The 17202-nt window shown below is 42.8% G+C and overlaps 1 protein-coding gene across 5 annotated transcripts in view; it reads left to right on the top strand.

The window, feature by feature from the left end:
- Positions 1-9848: 9848 nt before the first annotated feature.
- The window catches only part of PAPLN (papilin, proteoglycan like sulfated glycoprotein), a 49805-nt gene continuing 42451 nt past the window's right edge, over positions 9849-17202 (top strand). For 4 of the 5 annotated variants that reach the window (XM_088057612.1, XM_014251928.2, XM_014251927.2 and 1 more), the window contains exon 1: positions 9849-10120. The gene's annotated coding sequence lies outside the window, so the exon portion shown is untranslated. Of the gene's footprint in view, positions 10121-14338; positions 15054-17202 lie in introns of those variants that run through there. The other variant, XM_014251926.2, reaches the window with a different exon arrangement.

Raw genomic sequence — 17202 nt, 5'->3', positions numbered from 1 at the left:
TAAACTGTTTGGGTGCAGCGTGTACAGTTGCAGAGACAGGGAAGATTCCTCACTAATGAAGACCTGCTGTTTTGTAATGCTGCAGCATGTTCCAGCCTATTCCAGTGCCATGTGTATCACGTGGGATCTGGGCTGACAGCCAGTGCAAATGTTTCTTCAAGGACTTCAGGACATATTCTAATTATGTTTAGATTCTCCCACTCTCTTTTCATCTGAAGGATGTCACTCTGCTCATTTCAAAGTGTGGTGCAAAGTGCTCCATCTGCCAGGATGAGAGGGGTCTGCTGGTGCACTTGTGTGAGAGGCAGTAGGATGGCTGGCTTTGTGAGCAACTCTTTAACCTCCAGCTGTGAGAAGTCCCAGGCCTTTGAACGCTGTCAGGGCTTGGCCAGCATCCAGCAGTGTTTTCATCCAGTGCTGGAGGAGATGTAAAATTTCCTGGAAGAAAGAGCTTTATTTCTCTGAGCCTAGCAGGGAAGAAGGGGCAATGAGTTGTGGGGTAAAGCATCTGAAACACTCCGTAGCTGAAAAAAGCAACATTTTGTGGAGAAAAGTGAAGGAAAACTATATCGGGGGGAGCTCTGCACATGAGCATGTGTATTCTCTCTCAATCTGGTATTGAATGTAGGTGATGGCACTACAGGATCCTTTTAAGGGGAACTGGAATTGCAAAACAGCAAGAGTAAAGGCTGTTATGCAGTACTGTGCACTGGAACATAATTCTGTTAGGTGGATACAGTGAGCATGGATCCATGTCTATGTGCTGTGTGGCAAATGAGACTCTGCCTTTCTGTGGGTGTGTAGAACAGTTTGAAGGGTTTTGAAAAGGTGCAGACTCAGTCTGAAGAAAATGTTCCTGATGTGGGGAGGAAAGAGAGAGGCATGCTTTTCTGTCCTTAGTTTGCAAGTTCCCCAAGAGCAAACCTACATTCTTGTCTCTGCCATGGTCTGTGCCCCCTGGCCAGATAATCAGTGCTAAATAGCATGGGTTCTTTCCTGGGGACCCACGTGCAATATCACCTCAGACAAATTAATTTCTCAAGGGTGATATTACATCAGATACTTGGCTAATTAATGATTCTTATTGTCTAGGCAAGTGCATTAATTAACTGGATACATAAGAAAGTCTGGATCAAACTTCAGAAAGTCAGCCAGACTCACTTAATCCCTTGTGGCTTCTGGGATCACCCTGCTGTGTGATGTGACCTGAGTAATCAGGGTGTTGAGACTGGCATGTCTCGGTCCTGATTCTCACAAGTTCAGTAGTGCTCAGCAGCCATTTGCCACCCTGCTGTGGGTGAAGTGTGTACAGGAGTAAGTTTTTGAGTGAATTCTAGGGCCAGTGTTACTGACAGAACTGAAGAGAGAGAAGGGGTACCAGGGTTTCAAATTTCTATCCTGCGTGGCCCTAACAGAACACAAACCACCTTCAAGTGGTACATGGCCCAGTAACTCTGGTTGCCACTGATTGAGATAAGCATTGTCACTGATTTCTATAAAAGATGAGGTTGTTGCAGCATTTGTTGTTGGATAGATCTTCTCCTGGGAAAAAAACCCCAGGAATTTAATATTTTGTTCTTTCCATCTTGCCTATATATAAGATTAGGAGAGAGGAAGAGAAACTGAGGTTAGTTCTCTTTGCCTATACATGATTTGTATTGCTGCAAGCTTGCTTACCTCAATACATGTAAGATGAAAATCAGGCTGTGCTCTTGGGACTGGGTGCACAGGACTGCAGTAGGCGTCTGGCTTGAAGAGGTTTCTTTGTACTTTAATGGGTACTGCAAGGGGCTCCCAAGAGCATTCTTCAGATGAAAGCTGTTTTCCTGTGGACAGGCTGCACAAAGTCTCATTATTGCTCTGGCTTTTGCTGCACAGCACATATGTTACTGCAGGGCTGTCAGCCCTTCAGTCGATTTCTACAACGCAATAAAAATAAGTAGATTAACCAAGCAAAGAAGATTAGAGACACTTTGGGGAAGGAAAGGGAAGGGAGGAGGATGAGCAGCAGGGAGTATAAAAAGAGACCACAAGACTGCAATTGCCAGACGTCTTGGTGCATGTTGCACAGGGTGGCTTTCTTTGTCCCTTTTGGGTTTGGGTTGGGCAGGCTGAATAGAACTGATCCTGACACCATGTCCAGAGAGAAACTGGAATCACTGGTCAAGAACATGGAGATCATGCTCTCTGAGGTAGAGCAGCTGAAGATCCACTGCACCAAGCAGACAGAGGAGGTGAACCAGGTGGTACAGGAACTGCGCCGAGAGAACAGGGAGCTGACAGAGAAGTACGAGCTCATCTGTCAGGACCTCAAGGAGGCCAAGGAGGCCATTGCCCAGCTGCAGGACACCAAGTTTGCCTTTGAGGCAAAGGAGCGGCAAGCACAGAAGCTCAACCGGCAGCTGTGATGTGGCAGGAAGGAGAAACAAGAGATTTCTTACCCCGATCTAAGAGTAAACAGAAACCTTCAACTGCTGCAGCTGAAAATCCCTGGGTTGGTAAAAGCAACCCTTTCCCTTTCTTGTCAGACTAAACCTGCGTGCTGGAAAAAAATCATCTCTGTGGAGGCAAGATCTCAGGCGCAGCTGGAATTCTGCCCCAGAAGGCTCCTTTTTTAATGACTAAAGACCTCGTTATGCTGGGAGAGAAATCTCATTCCAGAATCCCTTGTCAGAGATCTGAGCCATAGGCATATGGAAACAGCTGCCAGGATTTGGGCACCTTCTCATGCCCTGTAGGGGTTGCACAAGGACAGAGCCTGGGAAAAGAACTGTCACTGCCTTGAGCCACTGGAGAGAGCTGTGCTTCGAGAGTCTGCTGAGATGGAGAGAAGGATCATTGTCTTGACAGCCCCTGTTGCTCTGTTTTGTTCCTGACTTTTCTCTGCTGGGCAGCAGTGAGGCTGTAATGCTGTCCTTAGTAGGGTGTCAGCTTCCTTGCTGCCTGATGCTGGAAGACATCAGCAAGAGCTTATATCGTGCCTCATGCTTCCAGGAACTTTCTATTAAGGGCGGGTTGTTCCAGAGGATCTTTTAATGCAATTACAGTCGGTGTTGTCCTCTTCCAATTCCAAAGTGAAGTATAAGAACTGGAAAGGTTTCTGTCTTGATTTCCATTTCAATAGCGTTAAATCCTAATGACTCTGTGTTTAGTATGCTAGAGTTAAAACCTCTGCTGAATATAACACTTTTTTAACCAAAGAGCTATGTTTTGGCACCGGATTTACTTTTCTTTAGCGGAAGTAATGTGTATAAATGGACCGCGAATTACGAGGGATAAATGTATGTGGGCGTGGGGGTGAGAATTGCTTGTCAGAGATTTTGCTTTCAACTTTTCTCTCTTCTTCTGTATCTCCTAAGCAGCATTTGTGGTAGTCAGTGCCAAGCCCAGCTACGAGCAGGTGACTTTAGACTCCACAGTGAATAGCATGAGATCTCTGGGGGGAGTGTGGAAAAGAGTGCTGAGAGAAAAAAGCTTGAATGTTTAAATGGAGAATAGCTGGAATAGTTCCAGGAGGATCTTTCTTCATGTTGGCTGTGATGTAGCCAGCTTCTTTCTTCCCTCCAAAGCTTTGCTGTATTGTTATCTCTGCCTGGCAAGCTCCCTGTTCCCAGCAAGGGCTGAGGCTTGTGGGAAGCAGAGAAGCTGTTTCCATTGCTGAGGGCCTCAGGGAGTGTGTGGCACCAGGAGCCCAGGTGCACTCTGTGGGGGGAAAGGGAGCCAGCTTGGAGGGAAGGGAAACCCGGCTGCTTTGGTTTCTCTAAAGGTTTGGGCAGAGCAGAATAGTTCAGCAAGACTTTCTCTTGGGACTCAGTCCAGCCATGGTGAAAATAACTATAGTTTTGTCAGTCATCACAAAATACTGAGATCAGACCCAGAATTAGTTGGTTACTGTTCCTTCTTTGCCCTCCTCTCTGCCACATCAGTCTATGCCTAGTCCAAAGCCTTTGGAAATTCAGCCCTTGACTGAGTTCTGGGCAAGACATTCTGAGCAAAGGGCTGATCTTTGTGTGGCATACATGGGGAACAAGTTCTTCTGGTTTTGTTTCATGTGATAACATGTTTTGTTAAATATGTGTGATCTAGGCTTTCATTGTTTTGCTGTTTTAGGTGGAACAGATTGGATTATTCAGAAAACATTTGAGAGTTTGGAGAGTGTCCTTTATGTTTTCAAATGTTATCTGAATACAAATGGCCAGCCTTGACCTTCTGCTCCTTGCTCACCAGTGGAGCACAAGAAATCAACATTAATCACTATATTTATTTGTACAAGAACTAAAAATGTTTTCCCTTGAAATAGAATTCAGTTCTCTAGCTCAAATCTGCTTACCGCCTGTGATTTCTTCTACTTTTTATATATCATTAAAATGTAAAACCAAAATAAAAGGAAAACAAACAGCTGAGGGAGTGTCTGTTCTGGAAAAGGCATTGCCTCATTTGATGCATGTATATGTTACTTTTTGAATGTGTGTGTTTATGCTTGCTGAATATAATTATTCCTGTTTAAATCCTGTGCATCCAGGAGTGGACAGAGACTTCAGATCTCTCTGTGTTCACAGGTTAATCTCTCTAAATGAGATTCTCTGTGTGGCTGTCAGGTTTGCCCTATGCAATATTTAAATCCATGATGCAGAAAAAGAAAATGGGATTGCAGTGTCCTTATGATCAATTTCCTAATAATTAGCAGGATTCAAAGTGTCTACTTTTAAGGAAAGCTGTTAGAATGATTTCCTGTAAATAACCTAAGATTTGGGGTGGGACATCAGAAAAACTAGATGTGCTCTTGAATGCTAGAAAAAATTAACACCACTTCCCTTCCAATAGACTCAGTTGTGTCCTGGTTTTGCTTTACATGACTTAAACTCAGGAGTAGCTAGACTGGTTTAAAAACAATGTTCATTCCATTATATGTAGTTCCTCTGATTTTTTTACAGGCAAGTCTTTGTGTATCCAAGTATAGTCTTAGCAATGGAATAGTGCCTTCACTTGTATCCTGAGGTGCAGTGTACTGGGGTGCCTTTCACAACAAAGTTTGCACAGAATTAGTCACAGCACTTTGAAGTTGTTTTTTGCTTTTTGAACATTGACATTATCATTACATGCTGCTTTTCTTCTTTAAACGGCATAAGGATGAAGAGCTGAAACTTGGTGTAGCGCTATCAGCTTGTTTAGAAAGCTGGCCTGAATAAAAGTCTCGCCTGATTTGGGTGAGAATCAAAATAAATATGAAGTGACAGGCTTGCCATTTCACTCAGCTTGGAAATGGATGAAGAGAGGTATCTAATTCTTTGAATACAAAGAGTAAATTTATTTGAAGGCTCTCTTGGAGAGCACAGCACAGGAATTGGCCCAGTTGTCAAGAAGGAGCTAAGAGAAGAGAACCCTGCCAGACCAAGTGCCTGTGAGTTGCTCTGTTCCTGGAGCAGATCATAGCAAAATACTGATGACTACATTGGTTTCTACGGTTCTGAGCTGCATTATGTGAAAGTGTCCAAGAAGGGAGACTAGGTAGGAATGAAGCTGATACCTCTGTGTTCTCTTTTGCTGACTTCAGTGGCTGCATGCTGGTAAACCACAATAAAATCAGCTCTGCTTGTAGCTGTATCTGTACAAAAGCTGTACAGGTCAGCTCCTCTGCAACAGTCCTCGGCACCTGAAAGAGTTCATGTGTGGCCAGGCCTCTGCAGCAGAGATAAACCAGTGCAAGAGATACTGCAAGAGGATAATGGGCTTTGGTGCAGTTAACTTGTACAGCAGAGCTCATCAGTGTGTAATACACTTTCCACCCTTCCTCTGAGGACTTGTAATGTCTCCTGAACATGAAATTGAGCTGTTTTTCCTGAAGGGTTGACGGGATTCATTCTGTATACTGAGAAGCTGTCATTCAGAGGGCAAAAGGACATGCCAATCCTGCAATAGTGAGAGTCTGGGAAGAATGGAGTTACTGGTGCACTATTTAAGTTTGACAAAATCTCAGTTCAGATTGAATCAAAATTTACTTTACTGACATTTCTTTAAAAAATAATAAGCTAGAAAATCAGTATGTGAAAAGATTTATTGTCTTCAGAGTAAGATGAAGCCTCCAATTTTCAGACCCTTGTGCAGCTGATGGAGAGACATGCCGTAATGTCCCCAGTAGCAGTGAACTTGATTTGACATCCCAGAGACCTTTATTTCTTTACCTTCTCATTCAGCCATCAACACACTTACCTAGGATGTAAGATTACTGTTCAGTATTATCGTGTGCTCAGAAATATTTGAACATATCCCCTGGGAAAAATGCAAGTAGAAGGCTAAATGTAATGGTTGCCCATTTCTCTTGATTAGGCCATTGTTCTTACCTGAGAAACTGGACATTGTTCTGAAAGCAAAGCTAGGTACACATCCCATTGTTCAGCATGTGACCCAGCCATAATCACAACGCCCCAGATCCTTGCTCTTTGGCTAAATGGTGAAGTGAGTGATCAAGAGCACCAGTTTGTAATGTGACTATGCCATGGTTTCCTGATCAGAGTAGTCTCCTGGGAGGTGCAGATTTTGAAACCAAACTGAACACAGATTCTTCTCTTCCTTGCATGAATGCCCAAGCTTCTCTTTTGGAGGCTTTGTGAGTCTTGCCTGAATTTTTTGGTTGCTGCTCAGGGGGAGAGGCCAGGAGGTAGAAGAGTTAGGTGTTAAGTTCCCCTGGGGAAGAAGCAAGGTGTTTTGGTTTTATTTCTCAGTAATTAATTTCTCTGAAGACAAATCTGTTTTGCCCATGACAGTGAGTAAAATTCCTATATTTATCATGGTTGACAAGTTTTTCCATCAGTGTTTCTTCCTCTGTCGTGTTGAGGATGAGGAGTGATAGAGCATCTTGGTGGGCATCTGGTGACCAGCCAAGTGCTACAGTGCTGTAAGTGTTGGACAGCCATAACGAGTTAGACTGGAGCCCTTCCCAGCAAAGCATTCAGATATTTAGATAGCCTTTGGAAACAGCCTTTGGCAGTAAGGAACCCCAGTAGTTTATTCCCATGAAAGGTATAACAAGAGAAAGCAGAAGACTTACTGCTGACTTTCATAAGCAGAAGACTTACTCTGGCCATGCAACAGTTCAAATCCCAATGCCACAGTTCCTGTAGAGGTTGCTCCTTGCCAAAAGCACTTCAGTGGTCAGGCTAGAAGGGATATCGTGTTCAGCAGTACCACTCACTATGCATTTATCTCAACTGTTCCTTCTTGACTTCATCTGGGACACACAGATGCCAGGCTAGCCGCTGGATAGACCTAGTGGCAAGAGGCACATGCCTGTGGTCCAGCTGTGTTCATTCCATAGTGACCCGTCAGTGTCTTCCTGGGAGATGAGAATGGTCTTGAATCAGTGGATTATCTTGTTTCCACTAAAGGGTAAGTGGTGAAAACAATTTCAACACAAAGATCATGTCCTTTCTTCCAGAGGAAAGGTACATATACAAAACTTTCTGTGAAACCATGGGGCAAAGGTTTACTTCATATTTGCATTGCCTTTTTCTAGGTAAGCACTGGCATCGAGCTCAAATCCTACACTAACAGCTTCTGATTTTGTCACATCTCTGCTGGAACCAGGAAGTATGAGCAGATTAGTCTTTCTTTTATTTTTTAATAAAAGAAATTTAGTTGATGTTTCATGTTGCTTAGTTGTGGTAAAAGTCTGGTCGCTTCTTTTTTTATTTCAGGATCTCAGGAGCTCATCTATTAAGTCTGTATGGGGTTAAAATTAATCCAGATGTGTTTACACAGTATCTGCTTTAATGCAGTAGGCACAGCTGTTTTTTGGATGTATCCTGGCTAGATTCCAACGTGAGCAGTCACATTTTCCCTGTCTCTATACTCCCTTGTAGTTTATCAACAAGAACACAAGAACTACAAGAACATTATTAATCTTGGTATTTAAAAAAAAAAGAATTAATTGAGGGTCCACTGCCATGAGAGGCATTTTAATGATTGTGTATTTATAAATTCATCTGAAGTTGTGGGGGATTTTGCCTTCTAGTTTTTGATCTTTTGGGATTGGATTTCAAGTTTTTCTTGCCAATGGGCTAAAAGCTTTAAACTGATCTGAAAGTTTGGTTTATTCATAGAAGGCTAAGGGTTCAGGTGTTGGTTTAACCAAATATCATTAAGCTTAGAATATAAGGTGACACCTAGCAGGATGGCATTAGCTGGTGGCTAATTGAGAATACAGGTGGAAAAAGAAAAAGCACGTGCTCATGTAACCACTTTCTGATGCAAAAAGAAAGGATCACAGCTTGGCCCAAAGCCCAAATTTATTTTTCTTAAAAGAAAATTTGAATCTAAAGAGGCAGGACAATAATTTCTATATTGTTAATTAGGCATTAACAACGTGCAATTTTTGTTTCTTCTGACAAGGATAACATAGGTAGCCATGCACCTTTACCACCATTAGATGTTCTTCAGGGGTGTGTTGTGTCTTTCAATATCTTGTGATTCTCTGCTGCTTGGTGGAGGTGTTGCCATTTTGTGTTGGATTTCCTGTTAGGGCTTATCCTTGTTTATCGTGGCAGAGTTAGGTTTGACAGGAAAGTACAGGATTGCTTTTGCTTGTGGAAAAGATGTGACTTTTATTTGAACTCTGTCCCCTGTGGGATGAGTAATGGTAGGATTTGTGTACCTTTCATGGCTAGCTGCTAGACAGGGATTGAACAGCAGGGATGAAGAGAGCCGTATCCCTGGAATAAAATTGCTTCTGTGTCTGATGCGTTTACGAGTCTGCTAGAAACTTCCATTTGGAGCTGTGCACATCTAGGCTTGTCAAGAGTTGGCAAGGCTATTGTCCCTTTTGATTGTCTGAAGCAGCAGCATGGCCAAGAAGACAGTAGCGATACTAGTTCTGGAGATTTCATTGCACATCTTGATGTCTCCCATGGAAGATCCAACATGTGGAGTTACCTGAAGGTAGAAGCTTCATCTTTCCCTTGGAAAGCAAGGTTCTCTCTCTTATGGTTACAAATGAACTGCTGATTAAAAAGGACTCCAAAACTGGAAGGCAAAACATGAAAAACCAACCCAAACTTAAAACTTTAAAGCTATTCTCATAATCTAGGAAACCTCGGACATAATATTAAATAGAATTGAAATGCTGGTAGCTGTTACAATTGCTGGACCAGAATCTATTTTTCTAGATTAGTATTTCATTATTTATTTGTTTTATTCTAAGCAGAGGACAAAATCGATGGGGGGGCAGATTTATCTGTTTGCAAAATAAAACAACAGCAACACATATGTTGTTATGCAATGTTTCCTCTAGTATCCACATGATTAAAAACACAAGTTTTTCCTTGTAATGAGTCAAACTAGATTCCTTTTCTTTTAACAGTTTTTATGTTGTTAAATTGTTCCTTCACAGGAATTTTCAGGGTCTTTCTGAATTGCATGGCATTTGTTAGAGGGAAAAAATAAAGAAACCTGTGCTGCCATTATCTTTGGTTAAATTCAGGCCTGTATCCAAATTGCTGCCATTTTCAGTTTTTTAGGGGTCTGCTTAACTTTGCCTAATCCAGCAAAGACCCAAATCTAGCTGTGAATTGTATTTAAGTTTGAAGTTTCTTTTGTCAAAAGCTTATTTGTGAACTGTGATTCAGCCTGTAGTTTTAAAGTAAATGTGAAGTTAAACATTTTCTTTTTTTCAGAGTTAAGAACTTACTGAAAATGAATACTGAAGGGATGTGTGGATAGCTGTCTCTCTTTTCATATGATGCCTACAGCTAAAATAAAACTAGTTACAAAGGGCTCCACCCCTGCAACAACTTTAGGCAGAATTTAGAGCTGATGTGTGTGCTCACACACAGACTACAGAAGCTAGAAACAATTCCAAGGCAGGCGTGCCTGTGTGCATGCTTACGGCGCTGGCTTTCCAAAGCAAAAGTGAAAACTCATGTGAAGAAACTGAGAGGCTGAAGGGGTTAAATGAAATACAACTCTGCTTTTCCTGTGCAGTAAGGATTAGTAATCAAACAGAAGCAGGAGAGAAGAGCGCTGAAGTGCCACTGTTTCAACAAGAACGACTGGAAAGTGGGTTCTGGAGCTTGACTGCAGCGTCTCCAACTTGTGCTCACCTGTCATAGGTGAGCACACGTCGAAGGTAGGAGTTGGCTTTGTGTTCTGGGCTGTCTCCTGATCCTTCTACCTGGATACCTACTCTCTGTTAGTCTTTTCAGTGCTGTTCATGCTCCTTAAGCTATTTTTCATTTCCCAACTTTTCTTCTTTTATTTCAGTTAAAAGAGTATACAGGGGAGAGACCAGAGTCCTTACGGCTGCAAAATTTTATTTCTCAGAAGGGAGGGGGAGAAGATACTCCATGAGCTTGGTGACCAACCTCAGCGGGGCTTGGCGTGCCCGCAGGCGCTGCTCCTGATGTCGGGGCCGGGAGGAGCACGGAAGGCGCCGCTGTGAGGATGCGGGCCGAGCCCGCGGGGTCACACACACGCTCTGTCAGCACACAGGGTGCGAGGCAATCTGCTGCCTGCAGAAAGGGAGTTTTGGCACGCGGGAATAAAAGCCTGTCTGGGTGCTACGCCTCTTGTGGTCCCTGACTGTGGGCCCTGGAGAGCCACGCTGCTGCCCGTGTGGCAGCAGGTGCTGAGGGGAGGCCGTGGCTCCGCAGCGCTCCCGTGTTGCTTCCAGCTGCGTGAGGGGAGCTGGCAGGGAGGCCCGGCTAAACAGAGCCACCAGAGCTGTCTGTGAAAGTTTTTTGGCAGCGGATCTGCCATCTCTGAGGGAGTCTGAGGTGCGAGGCAGGCCGAGGCGGCGGCTGCAGGGATCCAGAGGGCTGTCCTGGCTCGGAGGAGGTAATGGTCTGGAAGAGATGTGGGAGGACAGGAGATCTGCCTGGTGCACTGGGTGCTCCCTTTGGGTGGGTGGGTGGACGGGTGGAAGTAGAGGAGCAGCTGGTTTGAAACTGAGTTTCAAAGCTTTGAGGAAGGTAATGTTAGCTTTGAATGGAGACCCTAGGACTAGGATTAACTGGTGTTAGCACAGAAGCTTACTGAGATGGTGGGTTTCTTTAGGCCTGCCTGTAGAGACCTTAAAATGAGTTTGTAAACACCTTTGTTTGTTACTTTGGAAAGTGTCTACGCAAACACATGCTTACCCTTTCTGCATTGTACTTATGAGGCCCTTCAACAGCTTCTTCATAAACTGGCTCGAAGCTTGCATGTTTTTATCCTGGCTTCTCAGAGATGTACCACACCCTTGAATGCCAGAGCATCCCCAGTCTGTGCAGAGAGTGCAGCCACGAAAAGCCACTGTTTCCGAGGTGCAGTGTGAGGATGAGGCAGTGTGCTGCACGGCCATGTGTGTGTTGGACAGCCTCACTCCAGGATTCCAGGACAAATGCTCTACTCTTACATGGAGCAAAGGGAGGTATTTGGGATGAGGAACAAGGGTGGATAAAGTCAACAAGTGTCTTTGGTATGGCACCAACTTCAACTAATATTTGTTCATGTCAGTGAATTAATTGATTGATAAAAGGAAAAAAAGTTAAAACAGAGCAAATTTGCTGTCTCTGTAAGTTTTGTGCTTTTTTTTCTGTCCAATGTGAGATAATTGAGGCTTCTATTTTGGGTCTGTTTTCAAGTTCTTATACACTGTGAAGTGTACTGAAGCCTTAAAGGTGTTTGGTTTTGAAATCTTTTTCTCCACGAGTTTAAGCGCTTGATGACATCACAGAAATGCTGCGGTTGGGACAGTTTCTTTGTAGCATTTCCCTGTTTCAAATCTGTTTGCTAGTAAACAATTCACTCTGAATGTAGCATTTGATAGGTGTGTGAGGAGTGATATGAGATGATTTTCAAGGAAGGATGTAGAGCTTTGTTTGTTGTCTCTATATGTATTTATGTTAAAAATAATATTAGGCAAAACCCAAAATTGTCTCAATTTTAAGGGAAAATAGCCACCACTGTGTAAAGAACTTAGGGAATGGATGATCTCAAATGTTGCTGTTCAGTAAGTGCAGTAACTTCTGATACAGATCACTTCCCTTTGGCTTTTGGGATGGGCTCTCTGTTCCAGCTGCTTACCAGCTTGGTAAAGGAGAATGCAGGTAGATCTCACCTAATCTAGCTGCTTCAGGGAATTAATTGCTTCTCAAATTAGGCACCAAGATTCTTCTAGAGTCTCAGTGAATGGCTGTGTTCAGACTTGCTAAAACGGTTGAGGAAACAGGAAAGCAGCTTCATTGTTGCAACTGGTTTTCTTCGTAGCACTTTTTGAGTCAAAGGTGCAAAGTTTATTATTTTGGTTTTTTTTTTTTAAATAGGAAACCTGAGAGAAAAAAATAAAACAGCAACCAAACCCTCTGATCTTGATATTCTTCTGAATATAATGTAAATAAGGCAAAATACTGTTCTGTGCCTCAGGACATGTAGAGCCTAGGCTACCAGAAGGCTTTCTCTTTGTTCAGTGGGGACCTTAAATGTTAATAAAGCATTAACCATTTTATTCATTCATGTATGTACCTAGTGACTTATAATACACAGCAAACAAATAGCTTTTTTGTAAGAGGATGTGAGCTCAGTTTTGTATGAGAACAGCACCTAGAATATACAGGATGCAATTACAGTAGTCCTCACAATTAGCATCACAGGCTCATCATCAGCTGAATGAAGGGGGAAATATTTCCCCAGTGGCATATTGATGCTCAGTGAGCACCGGAGGAAATAGGTGGCTTTGCTCTTAGGTCTGAGGACAGGACAATTCAGGAGTGCTGTGAGCCCTGCAGTGTACCTGGCACACTGCTGAGCCCAGGCAGTGACAGAGGATTGCTCACATTCCGGACAGTCATTTGCAGTTATGCCCGCTGTATGACGGACTTGTCAAAAGAACTTACTCCTCTCAAAATGATGCTCTGCTGGATACAGCTTCACAGGCTCATTTTTTAGCACTTCTGGATCCAAACTGTGATTTGTTGTGGTCCAGTCTTGTCTTGGACAATGAATAATAAGGGTTTCTAGATGTTTGGGAAGGGGCTTTTATATTAAAATACTTGAGTAGGTGTCTATTCATATCATATGCACAGCCTATGATCAAAACCTTTGTTTATGCTTTCTCACACGGTAATAAGCTCACCTTCCTGACATGCAGACGTGATGCATAGAAAACAAGTGCCATCCACAGATTGTTTATTTCTCTGCCTAGCCCTTAAAGCAGTAATTGGAGGCTCTGGTTTGGGCATCTGTGGGAGAAACCAGCTTCAGAGCACAGAACCAATTTATTTTTAGATCACACCGTTGTCATTTTGCTGTGATCACACCGTCGAGCATGTGCTTCCTTTGAGAGCTCTCCAGGCACTGCAGTGTGATCGCACCCTCCTAAGATCATTTTTTATGAAGTTAATTTTTAGTGACAGATGAAAGATGCTAGGGCCAGTATTCTCAGAGGCATCAGCCCCAATTCCACTAGCACGTATTCTCCCTCCTAAGTCTGTTAATCTAAAGTTCTGCTTTAGGTTGTGATTTTGTTCCATTTTTGTTTCTTTTAGTTCACCTCATGTTACTCATCTTTCTCTTGCACAGTAATGTAAGCAAGCCCACAGATTTCTCTGGGGAATTTCTGCCTCGTAGCACTGAAGGTGTGTCTGCATCACAGTCTGTAGGGGTGATTCCTTAGGGAAGAGATGTACTTGTACAAGTGTGCTGTGTTTGACATGTTTATACAGATATATATATATAACTGAGTTAACTTTAAATGTAAAAACTATCTTGGCTTCCAGAAACAATGCAGAGGCAGCAGCAATCAAAACCCACATGAAGTTCAGAGTAAATAGTCTCGTGTTTTCCTGTCTATTATTAGTCCCCAAGCAAATTTATTTAAATGTTTTACAGGTGTTCCCTGTGCATATATCCTACAAGCATACTCTTGAATGTAGTGCTAACATCCTCTCACTGAACAGAGATGTGAATCTTGCAAAGAGAAGCAGAGAAAAATTTACATGGTTTTAAGATCTCCTCTTGAAATAACCTTCATTTTTTATTTTTATTTTTTAACCCATTGCACAGCACAGAAATTGCTGTGTTTATATTTAGGATGGAATGAAGTTAAATAAATTTGAAGCAATCTTCTAGCATGAAAATTCTTTATTTTCCTAAAGATTCTCAAAAACTTGAATTGTAAGAGATTAGTCTCAGCTGGGTAACATGCTTAGGTGGAGGTTGGGGAATGAAGTCCCTCCCACTGTAAGCGAAGAGCAGGTTTGAGACCACCTGTGGAAACTGAATGGGCACAAGTCTGTGGGGCCTGTGGTGATGAGATGCATCCCAGGGTCCTGAGGGAACTGAGTGACATGGTTGTCAAGCCACTCTTTACGATATTTGAAAAGTCATGGCAGTCAGGCAAACTCCCCAGTGACTGGAAAAAGGGAAACATTTTTCCTGTTTTTAAAAAGAGGATAAAGGAAGGCCCAAGGAACTAAACGCTTGTGAGCCTCCCCTCTGTGCCTGGGAATATTGTGGAGCAGATCCTCCTGAAAGCAGTGTGGGGGCGTGCAAGACAAGGAGGTGCTGCAAGACAGGCCAGCATGGCTTCACTAAAGAGCAAATCCTGCCTGCCCAAGCTGGTGCCCTTCTGTGGTGGAGTTACTGCCGTGGTTGACAAGGGAAGACTGGCTGATGTCATCTACCTAGAATTCTGTAAGGCTTTTGATGTGGTCCCATATGAAGAACTTGGCAGTTCTCGCGGATGAAAAGCTGGACATGAGCTGTCAGTATGCGCTCACAGCACAGAAAACCAAACACACCCAAAGCAGCATGGCCAGCAGGGGAAGGGAGGGGATTCTCCTCTTCCGTCCTTGTGAGACCCACCTGGAATAATGTGTCCAGGTCTGGGATCCTCAGCATAAGAAAGACATGGAGCTGCTGGAGTGAGTCCATAGGAGGCCACAAGATGCTCAGCGGTCTGGAGCACGTCTTCTATAAAGAAAGGCTGAGAGAGCTGGGATTGTTCAGCCTGAAGAAGAGAAAGCTCCAGAGAGACCTTATTGCTGCCTTCTGGTATTTAAAGGAGACTGAAAAAAAAGATGGTGAGTGACTTTTTATGTCAGCAGGTAGTGATAGCACAAGGGGTAATGGTTCTAAACTAAAAGAGGGGAGATTTAGATTAGATATTAGGAGGAAATTCTTTATTCAGAAAATGGTAAGGCACTAATGGTAAGGTTGCCCAGAAAAACTGGGGATGCCCCATCCCTGCAAGTGTTCAAGGCAGGTCAGACGGGGCTTTGAACAACCTGGTCTAGTGGAGGTGTCCCTGCCCATGGCAGGACAGGGGTGGGGGCTTTGAACTAATGATCTTTAAGGTCCCTTCCAACCCAATCCATTCTATTGCTCAGTGTCAGGTGATATTTCAGGTCAGCCTAAATAACTCACAGAAATGAAGCTTAAGCTGTGACAGGACAGTAGTAAATGTAAAAGATGGTTAGCCATTCCTCTTCAATTATGCTAGTGTTTGGGGGTATTATATCCTTGTCATGCATTTTCCATAGGCAGTGTGTGGCTTCTTTTAGCAGTGTCTAAATCAGTCTGTGTGCTTGTCGTTATCCCTACATGCTCCCAGATTTAATTAACAGCTAAGCACAGTGAGACTACCAAAATAGAAGGCAGAATCCTATCTCTTCTCCTTATAATAAATCTCTTGCTGCAAACCTAATAGTGGGAGGCTAGTTGCATAAAATTGAATCTGAGCTGATATTAATAGGTAGACAGAAAATTGCCCTCATGAAATAGTGTATTAGCTCCTGCAAAGGGCTGGCATAGTGATTACATTTGCTTGGAAGATGCAGCTTCACTGACCTAAGCCTGAGATACATCATTGTGGTTTGGAGAGTGAAAATGAGGCAGGTCTGCATCTTCCCCACCCACTCATAGGGTATGGTGTGAGGCTTTACTGGAATCTCTGTGTGTTGATCTTGCTCTTGAGCCTGATGATTTTTCAGCTACTGTTTTGTGTGATTTAAGTATTCAGAGGCTGCTGTGGCTTCCCCAGGTGTGGCTGAACTTTACTGTAGAAGTCCTCTGTAAAAAATATTATCAGTCTGTGTCAGCCACATGAAGCGATGGCCTGGTGCAGATTCATGTTAGAAATTAACCTGAAGCCTGAGTTGAAAATCATTGATAGAGCAGGCTCAAGGATGCTTCTGTGTTACCACTACTCAGTTCTCCAGCCAGCTGGTGTTCTGCTGCTTTACTGTGTTAGTAAGCTTTTTCTAACTTTTTTTTTTCATTTAACAAGGTGAATTTTCATTTAATAAGGTGAATTAAAGATATTCTAGCTGAAAGTTTGCTTTTTTTAATATATACATAACATGGCTGAAAGTTTATCTCCATGGGATTACTTTATTGATGAGGATTCTTCAACTTCTAACATGTATTTAGAATTAATTATTAAATCTGGATACCACTGGTAAAGACACTGCCATAAAAATTCTGCTCAGACAACTTGTTTTCTTTGTTTTCTCTCCTTTCCCTCTAAGCCCTTTCAGCCAGTCCTGTGTTTGAACTCATTTATAAACACTTACCCCTTGCTTTGTATACAAACAGCTCTTCATGAATGTGGTTCATTGGATGGTCGAGACAAAGGAAATTCAGCACCCTTCTGTTTTAACTGGCACATAGATATTATTTGGCTTATCTGCCCCAACCCAAAGGACATAAGATCCATGATTTCCTTTGAAAAATTTTCCAAAAATGGATGATTTATTGTGTTTGGGGAAGAAAACAAGTATGTTATTAAGAAGTATCTTGAATGTGATATCATCTGCCTAAAGTGGTGATGTTTCCTGGTTCCTCTAGGCTGTGTGATGTGGTCCTTGTGCTCTCCTCACTCAGCTCACATCTTAAGCAAAGGGAGGTTTTTTCCTATCCTTGATCCCTGTTCCATGGAGTGCCTTTGTCTCCCCAACTTCATCTTAGCTTATTTCTCTGTATGTATGTTTTTCCTTTTTAATTCTTTCAGCAAAAACTTAAAAGGTGTTTCTCAGTTGTCAAGGCAAACAAAAGCAAGCTGGAACAAAGATATGCTGGATGGTTTTTAGAGCAAAGCAAAATCATAATGTCTTTAGAAAATGTAGTGAATCTGAAAGCTCAAAGACTGTGCTCTCAGTCAATGACTGAAAAAAATTATGTCATTGAATAACAGGATGATGATATGTTGCCCATTCTGGCTTCCCACCTCCT

This window comes from Pseudopodoces humilis, chromosome 7, assembly GCF_049639895.1.
Source record: "Pseudopodoces humilis isolate 2021_Gansu_Grassland_sample_001 chromosome 7, ASM4963989v1, whole genome shotgun sequence".
Taxonomy (NCBI): domain Eukaryota; kingdom Metazoa; phylum Chordata; class Aves; order Passeriformes; family Paridae; genus Pseudopodoces; species Pseudopodoces humilis.
Note: the sequence above shows the minus strand (reverse complement) of the source record. Positions and strands in the feature narration are given on the sequence as shown.